General features: G+C 35.5%; 1 long non-coding RNA gene across 3 annotated transcripts in view; it reads right to left on the bottom strand.

Moving 5' to 3' along the window:
* The window catches only part of LOC141493338 (uncharacterized), a 274,138-nt gene extending 260,530 nt beyond the window's left edge, over positions 1-13,608 (bottom strand). For all 3 annotated transcript variants that reach the window (XR_012470180.1, XR_012470182.1, XR_012470181.1), the window contains exons 1-2: positions 13,547-13,608; positions 12,293-12,385 (exon numbers count right to left, since the gene is read on the bottom strand). This is a non-coding gene — a long non-coding RNA (uncharacterized LOC141493338). The remainder of the gene's footprint in view (positions 1-12,292; positions 12,386-13,546) is intronic.
* Between the last annotated feature and the right edge of the window lie 782 nt (positions 13,609-14,390).

Genomic DNA, 14,390 nt, shown 5'->3' with positions numbered 1-14,390 from the left:
AGAAGTGATTAGGAGAGGAAACAGCATATATACTCAATGACATATAGGCATCTGGAGTAAGAAGGAGAGGGGAGCAGGGGGGAGGGGTGGGGATGTGAATAAAGGAGGAGAGGATGGACCATGGGGGGAGAGTGGTCAGATATAACACATTTTCTTTTTTACTTCTTGCAAGGGGCTGGGATTGGAAGGCCTGTCCAGGACCATAGGGCCAAGTGGATTCTGGGTCTAAGGGGTGGTATGGGGGCTCAGGGCTTCTTTGCCCCAGGACCAGGGATCTGTCTGCTGCGCCACTCAGCAACACTACAGCAGAGTCAGAGTGAAAGGAGAGAGAAAATATAGTACATGGTAGTGGAGAAATAAGAAAGGAAGGAGTTGCGATCAGCAATAGCAACATTGGAAATATATGGAAGCAACTTTTGCGATGGACTTACCATAAAGCATGCGATCTACCCATGGCAGAGTTGTTGGTGTTGGAGCAGAGACTGAAGCACATTTTTTGTTGTTGTTGTTTGGGGGAGGGTGCAGGGCAGGTGGGACTGGGTAGCTGGCCTAGGGCCACATGGCAGGGTGATCATTGGGTGTCTGAGGCCGGATTTGGACCCGGGTGCTCCTGGCTCAAGGGCCAATGCTCTGTCTGCCAAGCAGCCACCCCTACTATGATTACTATTTTATTTTATTTTGGATCTTTTTTTTTTCTTCTTTTGGTTTTTTGCAGGGCAGTGGGGTTCGGGTGGCTTGCATGTCACATGGCTGGGTGATTGTTGGGTGTATGAGGCTGGATGTGGGCTCGGGTGCTCATGGCTCCAGGGCCGGTGCTTTGTCCATTGTGCCACCTGGCCATACCTACAATTGTTACTGTTATTTTTTTTTATTTTAATTTTTTTCTCTCCCCTTTACTTATTCCCAAGCAAGTCTATATTCATGGGGGGAGGGGTATTTTGTTTACTCTTAAACAAGAATATTTTATTAATGTAAAAAAACTATTTGTACAAAATGAGAATAAAAATAATTAAATAAAATTTAAAAAAAAAGAAACCAGGAGGGATGGGAATTCAGGGAAGCCTGGAGGGATTTGCATGAACTGATGCTGAGTGAGATGAGCAAAACTAGTAAAACACTATACATCCTAACAGCAACATGGGGGTGATGTTCAACCTTGATGGACGTGCTCATTCCATCAGTGCAACAGTCAGGGACAATTTTGGGCTGTCTGCAATGGAGAATACCATCTGTATCCAGAGAAAGAACTGTGGAGTTTGAACAAAGACAAAGGACTATTACCTTTAATTTAGAAAAAAAAACTGATATCTTATTTGTCTGATCTTCATATCTCTTATCCTTTATGTTTCTTCCTTAAGGATATGATTTCTCTTTCATCACATTCAATTTGGATCAGTGTATACCGTGGAAACAATTTAAAGACTGACAAATTGCCTTCTGTGGGGGGTGGGGAGGGAAGTAAGATTGGGGGAAAATTGTAAAACTCAAAATAAATAAAATCTTTATAATTCAAAAAAAAAAAAAAAAGAAAAATTCTTGGAAGGGAAAGACCCTAACTCAGAGAGACCTAGAACCTCTGAGGAAAATATGACCTGGTCTTCAACATAGAAAGACTTCCTTGAAGAAATAAGGAAGGAGTTGAAAAATCAATTTGGGAGAGGCAATTAATACCTTGCAACAAGAAAACAAATCCTTAAAAAATAAAATTGGACAAATACAAAATGAGAATGAATCTCTCAGATGATCAATTGGACAAATACAAAATGAGAATAATTCTCTCAGATCCTCAACTGGCCAAATGTAAAAAGAAAATGATTCTCTCAAAACCTCAATTGGTCAAATGGAAAGCTCTTTCAAAAGCAGAATGGACCAATTGGAAAAGGAGTTGGAAAAGGTTAATGAAGAAAACTCCTTTCTAAAAAAAGAATGGAGTCTGCAGATACTAATGACTCCATGAGACAGCAAGAGCCTGTTAAACAAAACAAAAAATAGAAAAAATAGAAGAAAATGTAAAATACCTCATCAGCAAAACCACTGACTTTGAGAATAGGTCGAGGTGGGGCAACCTGAGAATTATTGGACTTCTTGAAAACATTGAAGAGAAAAAAAAGCCTGGACTTATATTCCAGGATCTAGGGATGGAAAACTGCCCTGATATCATGAAACCAGAGGGCAAAGTAATTATTGAAAGAATACATTGATCCCTTCCAGGAAAAAGATCCTAAAATGAAAACATCAAGGAATGTTGTGACCAAATTCCAGAACTATCTGATAAAAGAGAAAATCCTGCAAGCAGTCTGAAAAAAACAATTTAAATATCAAGGAGCTACAGTAAGGATTATGCAGGACCTGGCTGCATCAACATTAAGGGATTGAAGGACCTGGAAGGAAATATTTCTAAGACCAAGGTAGCTTAGAATGCAGCAAAGAATCTACTATCCCACAAAGCTGAGCCTTCTCTTCCAGGGAAAAAGATGGACATTTAACAAAATGGAAGAATTCCAAAAATTCCTGATGAAAATACCAGAGCTAAATAGAAAATTTGTACATCAAACAGGAAGTTCAAGAGACACATGAAAAGGTTAAAAAAAAAAAGAGGGGGGGGTGGTAAAAAAAATTCCATCCAATAAGTTGAAATTGGCTGTATTCCAGCATGGGGAAAAAGATTCTCATAAATCTTGAGAATTGTAACTCTAACAGAGAGAATATACCTAGCCAGAAGTGATGGACATTCATGACCTATCCATGAGACTGCTATCCAATGGGATGTAACTGGCTTTAACCCCACTTGGGAGAAAGACTCTAATAACTCTCAAGAATTTTAACTCCATTAAACAGAATGTACTTAGCTAGAAGTGACAGATACTCAGAATTTTCTATGACTCAGGCAGAATGATCTAAAAAACACTACCTCATTAAAAAGGGAGACAGGAAAGAGATGGGAGGAAGGAGGAGATTGAATGGGGTAAATCTCATTACACTAGGAGGTAAAACATACCTGTGGTAATAGAGGGGAAGAAGGGAGGAGATGAGAAACACCTGAATCTTCTCATCAGACTTGGCTTAAAGTCAATTTACACATACTTAGTTAACTTAAAAAACATCTGACCTTTCAAGGATTAAAAGGGGAAAAGGGGAGGGAGGATGGAGAAAGGGAGGGGGAGTGGGGGGGAAAGGGAAACTAACAAAAGGAAGGGAAGGGAAAAGGGAAAAAGAGAAAGGGGAAAGAAAGGGGAGGGGTGATATAGGAGGGCAAACACACTGAAGGGGGTGGTATTCAGAAACAAAATACTGGGGAATATAGATAAGGGGGGAAGGGGGAAAAATACAAACAGAGGGAAGCAAGTATGGAGGGCAATAAAGATTTAGTAATCATAACCTTGAATGTGAATGTGATGAACTCTCCCTTAAAATGTAAGCAAATAGCAGAGTGGATTAAAAACCAGAATCTTACAATATGCTGCTTACAAGAAACTCATTTGAAGCAGAGAGATACATGTAGAGTAAAGATAAAAGGTTGGAGCAACATATATTTTGCTTCAGCTGAAGTAAAAAAAGCAGGAGTAGAAATCCTTATCTCAGACAAAGCAGCAGCAAAAATAGATAGCATTGGGGCGGCTAGGTGGTATAGTGGGTAGAGCACTGGCCCTAGAGTCAGAAGTACTGAGTTCAAATCCTGCCTCAGACACTTAATAATTACCTAGCTGTGTGGCCTTGGGCAAGCCACTTAACCCCATTGAGTTGCAAAAATAATACATAAAATCTAAAAATAGATAGCATTTAAAGAGATAAGGAAGGAAACTTTATCTGGTACAATAAAGCTATTTCAATACTGAATATATATGCACCCAATGGGACAGCATCCAAATTCTTAGAGGAGAAGCTGAAAGAACTACAGGAAGACAGACAGCAAAACTCTACTAGTGGGAGACCTCAACCTCCCACTCTCAGATCTAGATAAATCTAATCATAAAATAAACAAGAAAGAAATTAAGGAGTTAAATAAATTGTTAGAAAAACTAGATATAGTAGACTAATGGAGGAAACTGAATGGGGATAGAAAGGAATATACCTTTTTTTCTGCAGTACATGGAACTTATACAAAAATTGACCATGTAACAGGACATAAAAACCTAATGATCAACTGCAGAAAGGCAAAATAGTGAATACATCTTTTTCAGATCACAATGTAATAAAAGTCATATGCAATATTGGGCCAAGGAGATATAGACCCAGAACCAATTGGAAACTGAATAACCTCATTTTAAAGAATGAGTGGACCAAAAAACCAATTATAGGAAGAATTAACCATTCTATCCTAGATAATGATAATAATGAAACAACATACCAAAAGCTATGGGATTCACTCAAAGCAGCTCTCAGGGGATATATTATAGCTTTAAATGCTTACATTAATGAATTGCAGAAAGAGAAAATCAATGAACACAACATACAACTAAAAAAATTAGAGAAAGAACAAATTAAAAATCCCCAATTAATTAGAACAAAATTAGAAATTCAAAAATTAAAGGAGAAATTAATAAAATCAAAAGCAAAAAACTATTGACTTAATAAAGCCAAAAGTTAGTACTATGAAAAAAACAATAAAATTGATAAACCCCTGGTCAATTTGATTAGTATCATAAATGAAAAAGATGAACTCACCACCAATGAGGAGGAAATTAAAGTAATAACCCAACATTATTTTGCCCAACTGTATGCCAATAAATTTGATAATCTAAGTGAAATGGATGAATATTTACAAAAATATAAGTTGTCCAGGTTAAATGAAGAGAGGATTAAATACCTAAACAATCCTATCTCAGAAAAACAAATTCAACAAGCCATCACTGAACTCCCCTAGAAAAAATCTCCAGGGCCTGATAGATTCACAAGTGAATTCTACCAAACATTTAAGTAACAATTGGTTCCAATTCTATACAAACTCTTTGGAAAAATAGGGAAAGATGGAACTCTGCCTCTTTCTATGAAACCAATATGGTGCTGTTACCTAAACAAGGAAGAGTTGAAACAGAGAAAGAAAATTATAGACCTATCGCCCTGATGAATATAGATGCAAAAATCTGAAATAAAATCTTAGTAAAACGATTACAACAAGTTATCACTAGGATAATACATTATGATCAAGTAGGATTTATCCCAGGAATGCAGGGTTGGTTCAATATTAGGAAAACTGTTAGTATACTCAATTATATCAACAACAAATCTATCAGAAATTATATGATCATATCAATAGATGCTGAAAAAGCTTTTGACAAAATACAGCATCCATTCCTACTAAAAACACTAGAGAATGTAGGAATAAATGGGCTGTTCCTTAGAATAATTAGCAGTATCTATCTGAAACCATCAACAAGCATTATATTCAATGGGGAGAGGCTAGAAGTATTCCCAATAAGATCATGGGTGAAACAAGGATGCCCATTATCACCACTACTGTTCAATATTGTATTAGAAATGTTAGCTTCAGCAATTAGGAAAAAGAAATTGAAGGAATTAAAATTTGGAAGGAAGAGACAAAACTCTCACTCTTTGTAGATGACATGAGAGTCTACCTAGAGAATCCCAGGAAATCATCCAAAAAACTACTGGAAACAATTAGCAATTTTAGCAAAGTTGCAGGTTATAAAATAAACCCTCAGAAATCCTCAACTTTTCTATATATGTCTAGCAAGATACAGCAGGAAGAGCTAGAAAGAGAAATCCCATTCAAAGTAACCTCAGACAATATAAAATATTGGGAGTCTATTTGCCAAGACAGTCTCAGAAATTTTTTGAAAACAATTATAAAACACTTCTCACACACATTAAATCAGATTTAAATAACTGGGAAAATATCAACTGCTCATAGATAGCTAGAGCTAATATAATAAAAATGACAATTCTACCAAAACTAAACTATCTGTTTAGTGCCCTACCCATCCAAATTCCAAAAACTTACTTTAATGGGTTAGAAAAAATTATAAGTAAATTCATATGGAGAAATAAAAAGTCAAGAATTGCCAGGAGCTTAATGAAAGAAAGTATAAAAGAAGGTGGCTTAGCCCTACCTGATCTAAAATTATATTATAAAGCATCAGTCATCAAAACTGTTTGGTATTGGCTAAGAAATACAGTGTTGGACCAGTGGAATAGACTAGGTGCAAAAGCAGGATATGATTATAGTAATCTGCTGTTTGATAAACCCAAAGAGTGCAGCTATTGGGATAAAAACTCCCTCTTTGATAAAAAAAACTACTGGGATAATTGGAAGTTAGTATAGAAGAAACTTAGATTAGACCAACACCTCACACCCTATACCCAGATAAGATCAAAATGGATATAAGATTTAGACATAAAAACAATACTATAAGCAAATTAGAAGATCAAGGACTAGTTTACCTGTCAGATCTATGGAAAGGGGAACAGTTTATGACTAAGGAAGAGTTGGAGAGCATCACCAAAAACCAACTAGATGATTTTGATTGCATTAAATTAAAAAGCTTTTGCACAGATAAAACCCACTGCAACCAAGATCAAAAGAAATGTAGTAAATTGGGAAACAATCTTTACAACTAATGATTCTGACAAAGGACTCATTTTTAAAATATACAGAGAACCGAGTCATATTTTTAAAACAAAAAGCCATTTTCCCAACTCACAAATGGTCAAAGGATATGCAAAGGCACTTTATAGATCAGGAGATCAAAGCAATCCATAGTCATATGAAAAATTGCTTTAAATCATTACTTATTAGAGAAATGCAAATTAAAGCTTCTCTGAGGTACCACCTCACACCTCTCAGATTGGTTAATATGACCAGAAAGGACAATACTCATTGTTGGAAGGGTTGTGGGAAATCTAGGACACTATTACACTGTTGGTGGAGCTGTGAACTCATCCAACCTTTCTGGAGAGCTATTTGGAACTATGCCTAAAGGGCAACAAAAATGTGCATACCTTTTGATGCAGCAATACCACTACTGGGTCTATATCCTGAAGAGATGATGAAAAAGGGTAAAAACATCACTTGTACAAAAATATTTATAGCAGCCCTGTTTGTGGTGGCAAAGAATTGGAAATCCAGTAAATGTCCTTTAATTGGGGAATGGCTTAGCAAACTGTGGTATATGTATGTCATGGAACACTATTGTTCTATTAGAAACCAGGAGGGATGGGAATTCAGTGAGGCCTGGAGGGATTTGCATGAACTGATGCTGAGTGAGATGAGCAAAACCAGAAGAACACTGTATACCCTAACAGCAACATGGGGGTGATGATCAACCTTGAAGGACTCGCTCATTTCATCAGTGCAACAATTGGGAACAATTTTGGGCTGTCTGCAAAGAAGAGTGCCATCTGTATCCAGATAAAGAGCTGGGGAGTTTGAACAAACTTCGAGGACTATTCCCTTTAATTTAGGAAAAAACAGATATCTTATTGTCTGATCTTGTTACCTCTTAGACTTCTTGTCTCTTCCTTAAGGATATGATTTCTCTCTCATCACACTCAGTTTGGATCAATGTACAACATGGAAACAAAGTAAAGATTGACAGATTGCTTTCTTTGGCAGAGGGGCAGGGAAGTAAGATGTGGGGGGGATTGTAAAACTCAAATAATATCTTTAATAAAAAAAACAATTTAATAAAAAAAAAATCTTCCAGAAAGTTTCTCTCAGTTCTCTCTCAGAGACAAACAACTCCACAGAGATGTCTCCTTTGTCAGTGCTCAAGATTTTATTCCTATTATATTAAGAATACAGTAAAAATATTCAAGGTCTCTGTTAATGGGACTTCTTAAGCTGGGTTTATATCTGAATACATCTGAAGGGGCTTTGGCACTTGTATATAATACCCAGGAAAATATTTCTCTATATGGAGAAGTTGGGAAGCCAAGTTCTGAGAAAATCATGATTAAGTGTAAGGCAAATGTCCTAAAGAGACTGTGGGGCTTGTATAGACATTTTCCAAATCATTCCACTGGATTAAGAAGTGTTAAGAGGAGAAACTTTGAACTTCAGAAATATTAAAAAAAAATTGTCAGTTCACATCTCCATTTCATTCACTTCTGAGATATGTCACTGATACCTTGATACCTTTCCTCCAGAGAAGGAAATAGAGTTTCTGACTTTGGGAGTTTGGAGAAGTTGACAGGGTAAGTCACAGAAATCTAAGTCAGGACCCAGACTGAATGGTGTATTCAGTTCATCAATAAGAAGCAAGGAGTGATCTTCAGGTTGACTTTTAGGTTCATCTGCAAGCAAACCCGAGATAATGTCTCATTTAGATTAGAAGTTGCCTTTGGACATGAATTTCATGGGATCAACTAAGTGAAATTTTGAGTCAACCTCCCCAGGGATTAATATAGTAAAGTAAGATTATTCCCCTGAAGATTTGTGGAAATGTTTATATGGTTGTTCTTGCTGTTTCTTTGAAGAAACCATTCCTTTGTAAAAACCAATCAATGTTAAATGATGAAATGGTACTTCAGTGCTAATCACAAGTCCCCTAATAATGAGATAAAATTGCAGGAGAGGGTTCAAAGCAACTATAATAGGTAAGAGACACTCTATCATGAGAAAAATCTAAGACAAAGTTCCAAGTATGATTCATTTATTAGCAAAGCTAGTAATTGCCAATAAATGGGGTCAATGTACTATCAATTACCAGTCTCTGAGTGAGAACTGATAGTCTTTTTTAGAGATTAGCAAAATAAGAGAGCAAAATCACTGGCAGCATAGGAGTATCTTCTTCTGATTGAATAGAAAGAAAAAATCTCTCACATTAGCTTGATATTACAATATTTGGACCTCCTCTTCTAAAACCCCATTAATCACAAACAAAACATGTTATTCAGGAATTTTAGAGTTGCCATACCAACTTAGATTAAATCAACTTGACCTTTAAGGTTAAGCAAATATTTCAGGAATGTGTATGAATGGAGAAGTTCAAGGATGCAAGGACAAGCCAAAAGACAAGGATGGAAGTACAAGTCATGAACAGAAAGCATCATGGCCAACTGCTCTGAAGTTAGTTGCCTGAGTAAATTTACAAGTATAAAAAAAACAGCAAAGAGGAATATTAAATCTAGCTTAGTCAAAAATTATTTTTGCATTTTTATATAATATTTTATTTTTGCCTTATTACATGTTAAAACAATTTTAAGGCATTTTTAACTTAGAAAGATTTTATTTATTTTGAGTTTTGCAATTTTCCCCCCTAATCTTGCTTCCCTCCCCCCATCCCTCAAAAGGCAGTCTGTTATTTACATTGCAAAACAATTTTTAAGACTTTTTAAAGGAGATTTTGAGTCCAAATTCTTTCCCTTTCTCCCTGCTTTAAGCTAGACATAGCAAGCATTAAAATATTTCCATATTAGTCATTTTATACAAGAAAACTTGAATGAAAAAGGAGGGGAAGACAGAATCAAGGAAGGAAAGAAGGGAGGAAGGAAGGAAGGAAGGAAGGAAGGAAGGAAGGAAGGAAGGAAGGAAGGAAGGAAGGAAGGAAGGAAGGAAGGAAGGAAGGAAGGAAGGAAGGAAGGAAGGAAGGAAGGAGGGGGGGTAAAAAAGAAAGATGGACAAAAATAGCATGCTTCAGCTGGTATTCAGACAATATCAGAACTTTTTCTGGTGCTAGATAGCTTGAGGTCTTTGGAATTGTCTTGGATCCTTGTAGTGCTGAGACTAGTTAAGTCATTCACAGTTCTTCATTGTACTATATTGCTATGCAACATTCTCCTGGTTCTGTTCACTTCAATAGTTCAGGTAAACCTTCTCAGGTTTTTTTTCTGAAGCCATTCTGCTTATCATTTCTTATTGCATAATAATAGTCCATCATAATCATATACCACAGTTTGTTTGGTCATTCCTTAACTGGTGGACATGTTCTCAATTTCTAGTTCTTAGCTATGTCAAAACAGCTCAGTCAAGTGTTAACTAGATAGAATTAAAAATCAGTTTTCAATTTCACAATTCTTCCTTTTAATTCCTGGATGGACCATATCTCCCATGAATCATTGAGCCTGATTAAAGTTACAAATCAAAATATAGTAAAAAATAATATATGTCTCTAACAAAAAAAAAAGCTTAATAAAGTTGAAGTAATGATTAGAGGAGCAAAAATGCTATGAATAAGAAATTTGGACTATTGTGAACTATCATGAGTTTTTTATACATCAATTTATCAAAGGCAAAAGAAAACCATAAGGCCTTGGGCTAGGAAAGCCCTATGACATGGCAATGGTCCTTTGATGGACTCAGGTGGTAGGCTAGTATCTCTACTTGCTTTGATACTGTATCCCCAATTTATATGGGAATAAGAACTAAAGAAATATACTACTTGAATGGACTAATTTGAAAGGGAATGCCCCCAAAATTATCAAACTTAATTTTATAACAATTCATCCTTTGGTTTTTGACATCACCATTGAGTGACACAGTGACAAATTCTACTGGGGGCAGTTCTCTACAGTGTTACTCTTGCAGGGACAGAAATACATGGAAAAGGAAGAGAAGGGAACAGAAGGATAAACACACCAAGTATCCTTTCTAGGAACTCATTTCCAAAGTCTAATTCATCCATATATCATTTTAAGGCATCTCATGTGGTCATCTGGTTTCTGAAAATATGTCCTATTAGATATCCTGAAATAATCTTGATCTTAGAGCTGCTCAGAAGAAAAGAGCTTTTCCAAGAAGATTTGCTTCTCTGGTTCAGGTTACTTGCAAAGTTTTTTTTAAAATGTTTCTACTATGATATTTTGCGATATAGATCTTAATACAATTTAGTACAGCCTCCTATATTTGGTTTTTCAAAACCAGTTCAAGCATCAGAAAGCCATAATTCACCCCAAACTTCAAAGAATTTGTTTTGCATCTCATCAGCTATTACCTAAACCTAGTACCTGATATGGATACTACTGTCAAGAGGCTCAAAGGACAATTTTAAAAAGAAATCAATGAAGGCCTGACTTGTAAGATGAGCCCTTCTGAAAAAAAGATCAATATTTATCAGCATAGACATTTAAGCAAGGGTACATAAAAGGAAAGCTTTCATTTTCAGAAGTCTGGACTCTGAAGTTAATCTTTAAAAATAAATCTTCCAGGGTCAGCTAGGTGGTGTAGTGGATAAAGCACCAGCCTTGGAGTCAGGAGTACCTAGGTTCAAATGCGGTCTCAGACACTTAATAATTACCGAGCTGTGTGGCCTTGGGCAAGCCACTTGACCCCATTTGCCTTGCAAAAACCTAATAAATAAATAAATAAACGAACAAACAAACAAATAAATAAATCTTCCAGGGACAGTTAGGTGGCACATTGGATCGACCACAAGCCCTGAAGTCAGGAGGAACTGAGTTCAAATTCGGCCTCAGACACTTAATAGTTACTTAGCTGTGTGACCTTGAGCAAGTCACTTAACCCCATTGCCTTGCAAAAGTCAATAAATAAATCTTCCACTCCATTTAAATTTGAAATTTTTTTAATATTTCTTCTTTATCATTATATCAGCTTGAAAAATTGATGTCTCAAAAACCTATTCTCATACACAAACACATAATTCTTTTTTTTTTTTTGCAAGGCAAATGGGGTCAAGTGGCTTGCCCAAGGCCACTCGGATAGGTAATTATTAAATGTCTGAGACCGGATTTGAACCCAGGTACTCCTGACTCCAGGGCCAGTGCTTTATCCACTAGGCCACCTAGCCACCCCACATAATTCTTAACAGGTTGAAAAGCTCAAAAAAAAAAAACCTGTTATTTAGTTCGTCAGCATATGGAATTGATATTACCTAATGATCTTTTATGATTTTTAGGTGTGTTTTTTTTGCAAGGCAAACAGGGTTAAGTGGCTTGCCCAAGGCCACACAGCTAGGTAATTATTAAGTGTCTGAGACCGGATTTGAACCCAGGTACTCCTGACTCCAGGGCCATTGCTTTATCCACTATGCCACCTAGCTGTCCCCATTTTATGATTTTTAACATGAGCTCTCATAACTTAGATGTCTTAGTGTTCACCTGCTCTGACACAGAAATTTGCTATAAATGGGAAAAAGGAGAGACATATTACAAGTGGAAAATACTCCCCTAGTTCTGTTTGAATCCAGATTAGAATCACAACTGAGAGCCTACCATGTAGCAAAGCTGCACTATATTCATAAGCTAGAAAGCCAGGCTCAGAAATAATTAGGTGTGAAATTTTCATGTCTAGAGAGGAAATAACACAATGGGAGACTGAGTCAAGAGGACCTCAAAAGCTCATTCTTTCAACAGCCCCAGGCACAGACATTCATACCTGTAGCAGTTCTCAGAATATACTTCCTTTGACCAGCACTATCTTTCTTTGCAAAATGGAATATTGACATCACAGTAATTTAAATAACAATACCTGTAATCAAAATTTAAAGCAATATTAAATTAATGTCCCATGAGATTTTATCTTAAATAGCAAAAATTCACAGTGTAGGGCTAGGATGGTTAATTTTGTTTTCATAATCACAAATTATCATAGAGTCACTTTTGTATTTTAAACAAGATTGTGGATTCTCCCCTAGTGAAACCAATGTAACATTTTAGGTCTAGGACATGATAGGTAAATGTCAATAATTACTAATTTCAAGTTAACATGTCAACATTATTGTGATGTTTCTCATATACAAAATTCTAATTAAGGTTAAAATGTACTTAGAAATGAGCTAGAAGCCGGAAGACTACTATGTTCTAAATGTTCTTTCACCAGAATTTCTCCTACTTTTACTAATGAGATCAGTAGACTTAAATGTCAAATGTCTTAAATCCAATTTTATTTGTGTGAGAAGGGTTTTGTAATTGTTTTCAAAGTTTCTGAGTCTGCCTTGGCAAATAGTTTCCCAGGTAATTCATATTGTCTGAGGTTACTTTGAATGGAATTTCTCTTTCTACCTCTTCCTGCTGTCTCTTGCTAGTCATATATAGAAAAGTTGAGGATTTATAAGGGTTTATTTTATATCCTGCAACTTTGCTAAAGTTGCTAATTGTTTCCAGTATTTTTTAGATGATTTTTTGGTATTCTCTAGGTATACTATCATGTCATCTACAAAGAGTGAGACTTTTATCTCTTCCTTCCCAATTCTAATTCCTTCAATTTCTTTTTCTTCTTTTTTTGCTGAAGCTAACATTTGTAATACAATGTTGAATAGTAGTGGTGATAATGGGCATCACAATAGCTTTTAAAACAGACTATATTCAGTGCCTTCCAAATTTAAATAAAATATTTTTTCAAATAAAATTTTAGAATAGTCATTGTGATTTCAAAAATATGTTAAATTCTAGTTTTTTGACAACCAAGAAAGTCAGTGTTGTTTGAATAAAGCACTTGATGTAACTTCTATTTAATATTATTCTTTTTAGTTATCCTTATTAAATTCAAAAACATATTTTAAAATACTTTTCCTTCATATGTATGAAAAAAAGTTCAATTTTAGATATCCATATATTTTAGATCTTTGCCTCTGTCTTAGTTAAACAATTAAATATCTTAAATCATTCTTGCAAATTGAAGTTTACTTACTTTTAAAATGCTCAAAAGACTTTCTCTTTTCCTGGAGGCAGTTCCTAAGAGTCAGATAAATTTAAAGTGCTTTCTTCTAGAAATTCACTGATACTCAAGAACTATTTGCAGTTTCAATTCCTCTTTTTACTGACTTGTGCAAATATGTTCAATTTCCCTTTTTTTCTCTTCCCTTGTAAAACAATAAACTTGTTATTCCCTTGGGCAAGAGTGATTAAAAGCTGATCCATTTTTCAATTTTCAGACTAGCTTTGTAGACATACTATTTCCCTTTTTTATTTAAAATGCTCAATTAAATGTTTGTTAGGGTCTTAAAAATTAAGATAATATTTTCTAATTTCTAAATCAAGAGAGTTGCAATTTTCAGTTCTTAACATTTCATACACAATGGTTTTTAAATATTAATTTTTCACATTCAAAATTAACTGAATTCAAGACTAATAAAGAGAAATCTTTAACAAATTATATACTTAAATTCAAAAGTTATTTTTGTCATTTCTTTTTTTTCCCCTGGTTTTTTGCAAGGCCATGGGGTTAAGTGGCTTGCCCAAGACCACACAGCTAGGTAATTATTAAGTGTCTGAGGCCAGACCTGAACTCAGGTACTCCTGACTCCAGGGTTGGTGCTCTATCCATTGCACCACCTAGCCACCCCTATTTTTGTCATTTCTAAACATACTATGCTGATGTCAAATATTGGGTGACAACTTGAAATTTAGATTCAACAGCAATAATCCATATCTGATAGTCTCCGGAGCTAGTTTTATCTTAAGAGCTTTATTCCTCAAATCCTTCTTCTTTGAGCAATACCTGTTTCATAAACATATCCTTTTTTTCTTTTTGC

The sequence above is a fragment of the Macrotis lagotis genome, chromosome 7 (genome assembly GCF_037893015.1).
Source record: "Macrotis lagotis isolate mMagLag1 chromosome 7, bilby.v1.9.chrom.fasta, whole genome shotgun sequence".
NCBI classification, from domain to species: domain Eukaryota; kingdom Metazoa; phylum Chordata; class Mammalia; order Peramelemorphia; family Peramelidae; genus Macrotis; species Macrotis lagotis.
The sequence above is the reverse complement of the archived record's forward strand: the minus strand, read 5'-3'. Positions and strand labels throughout refer to the sequence as shown.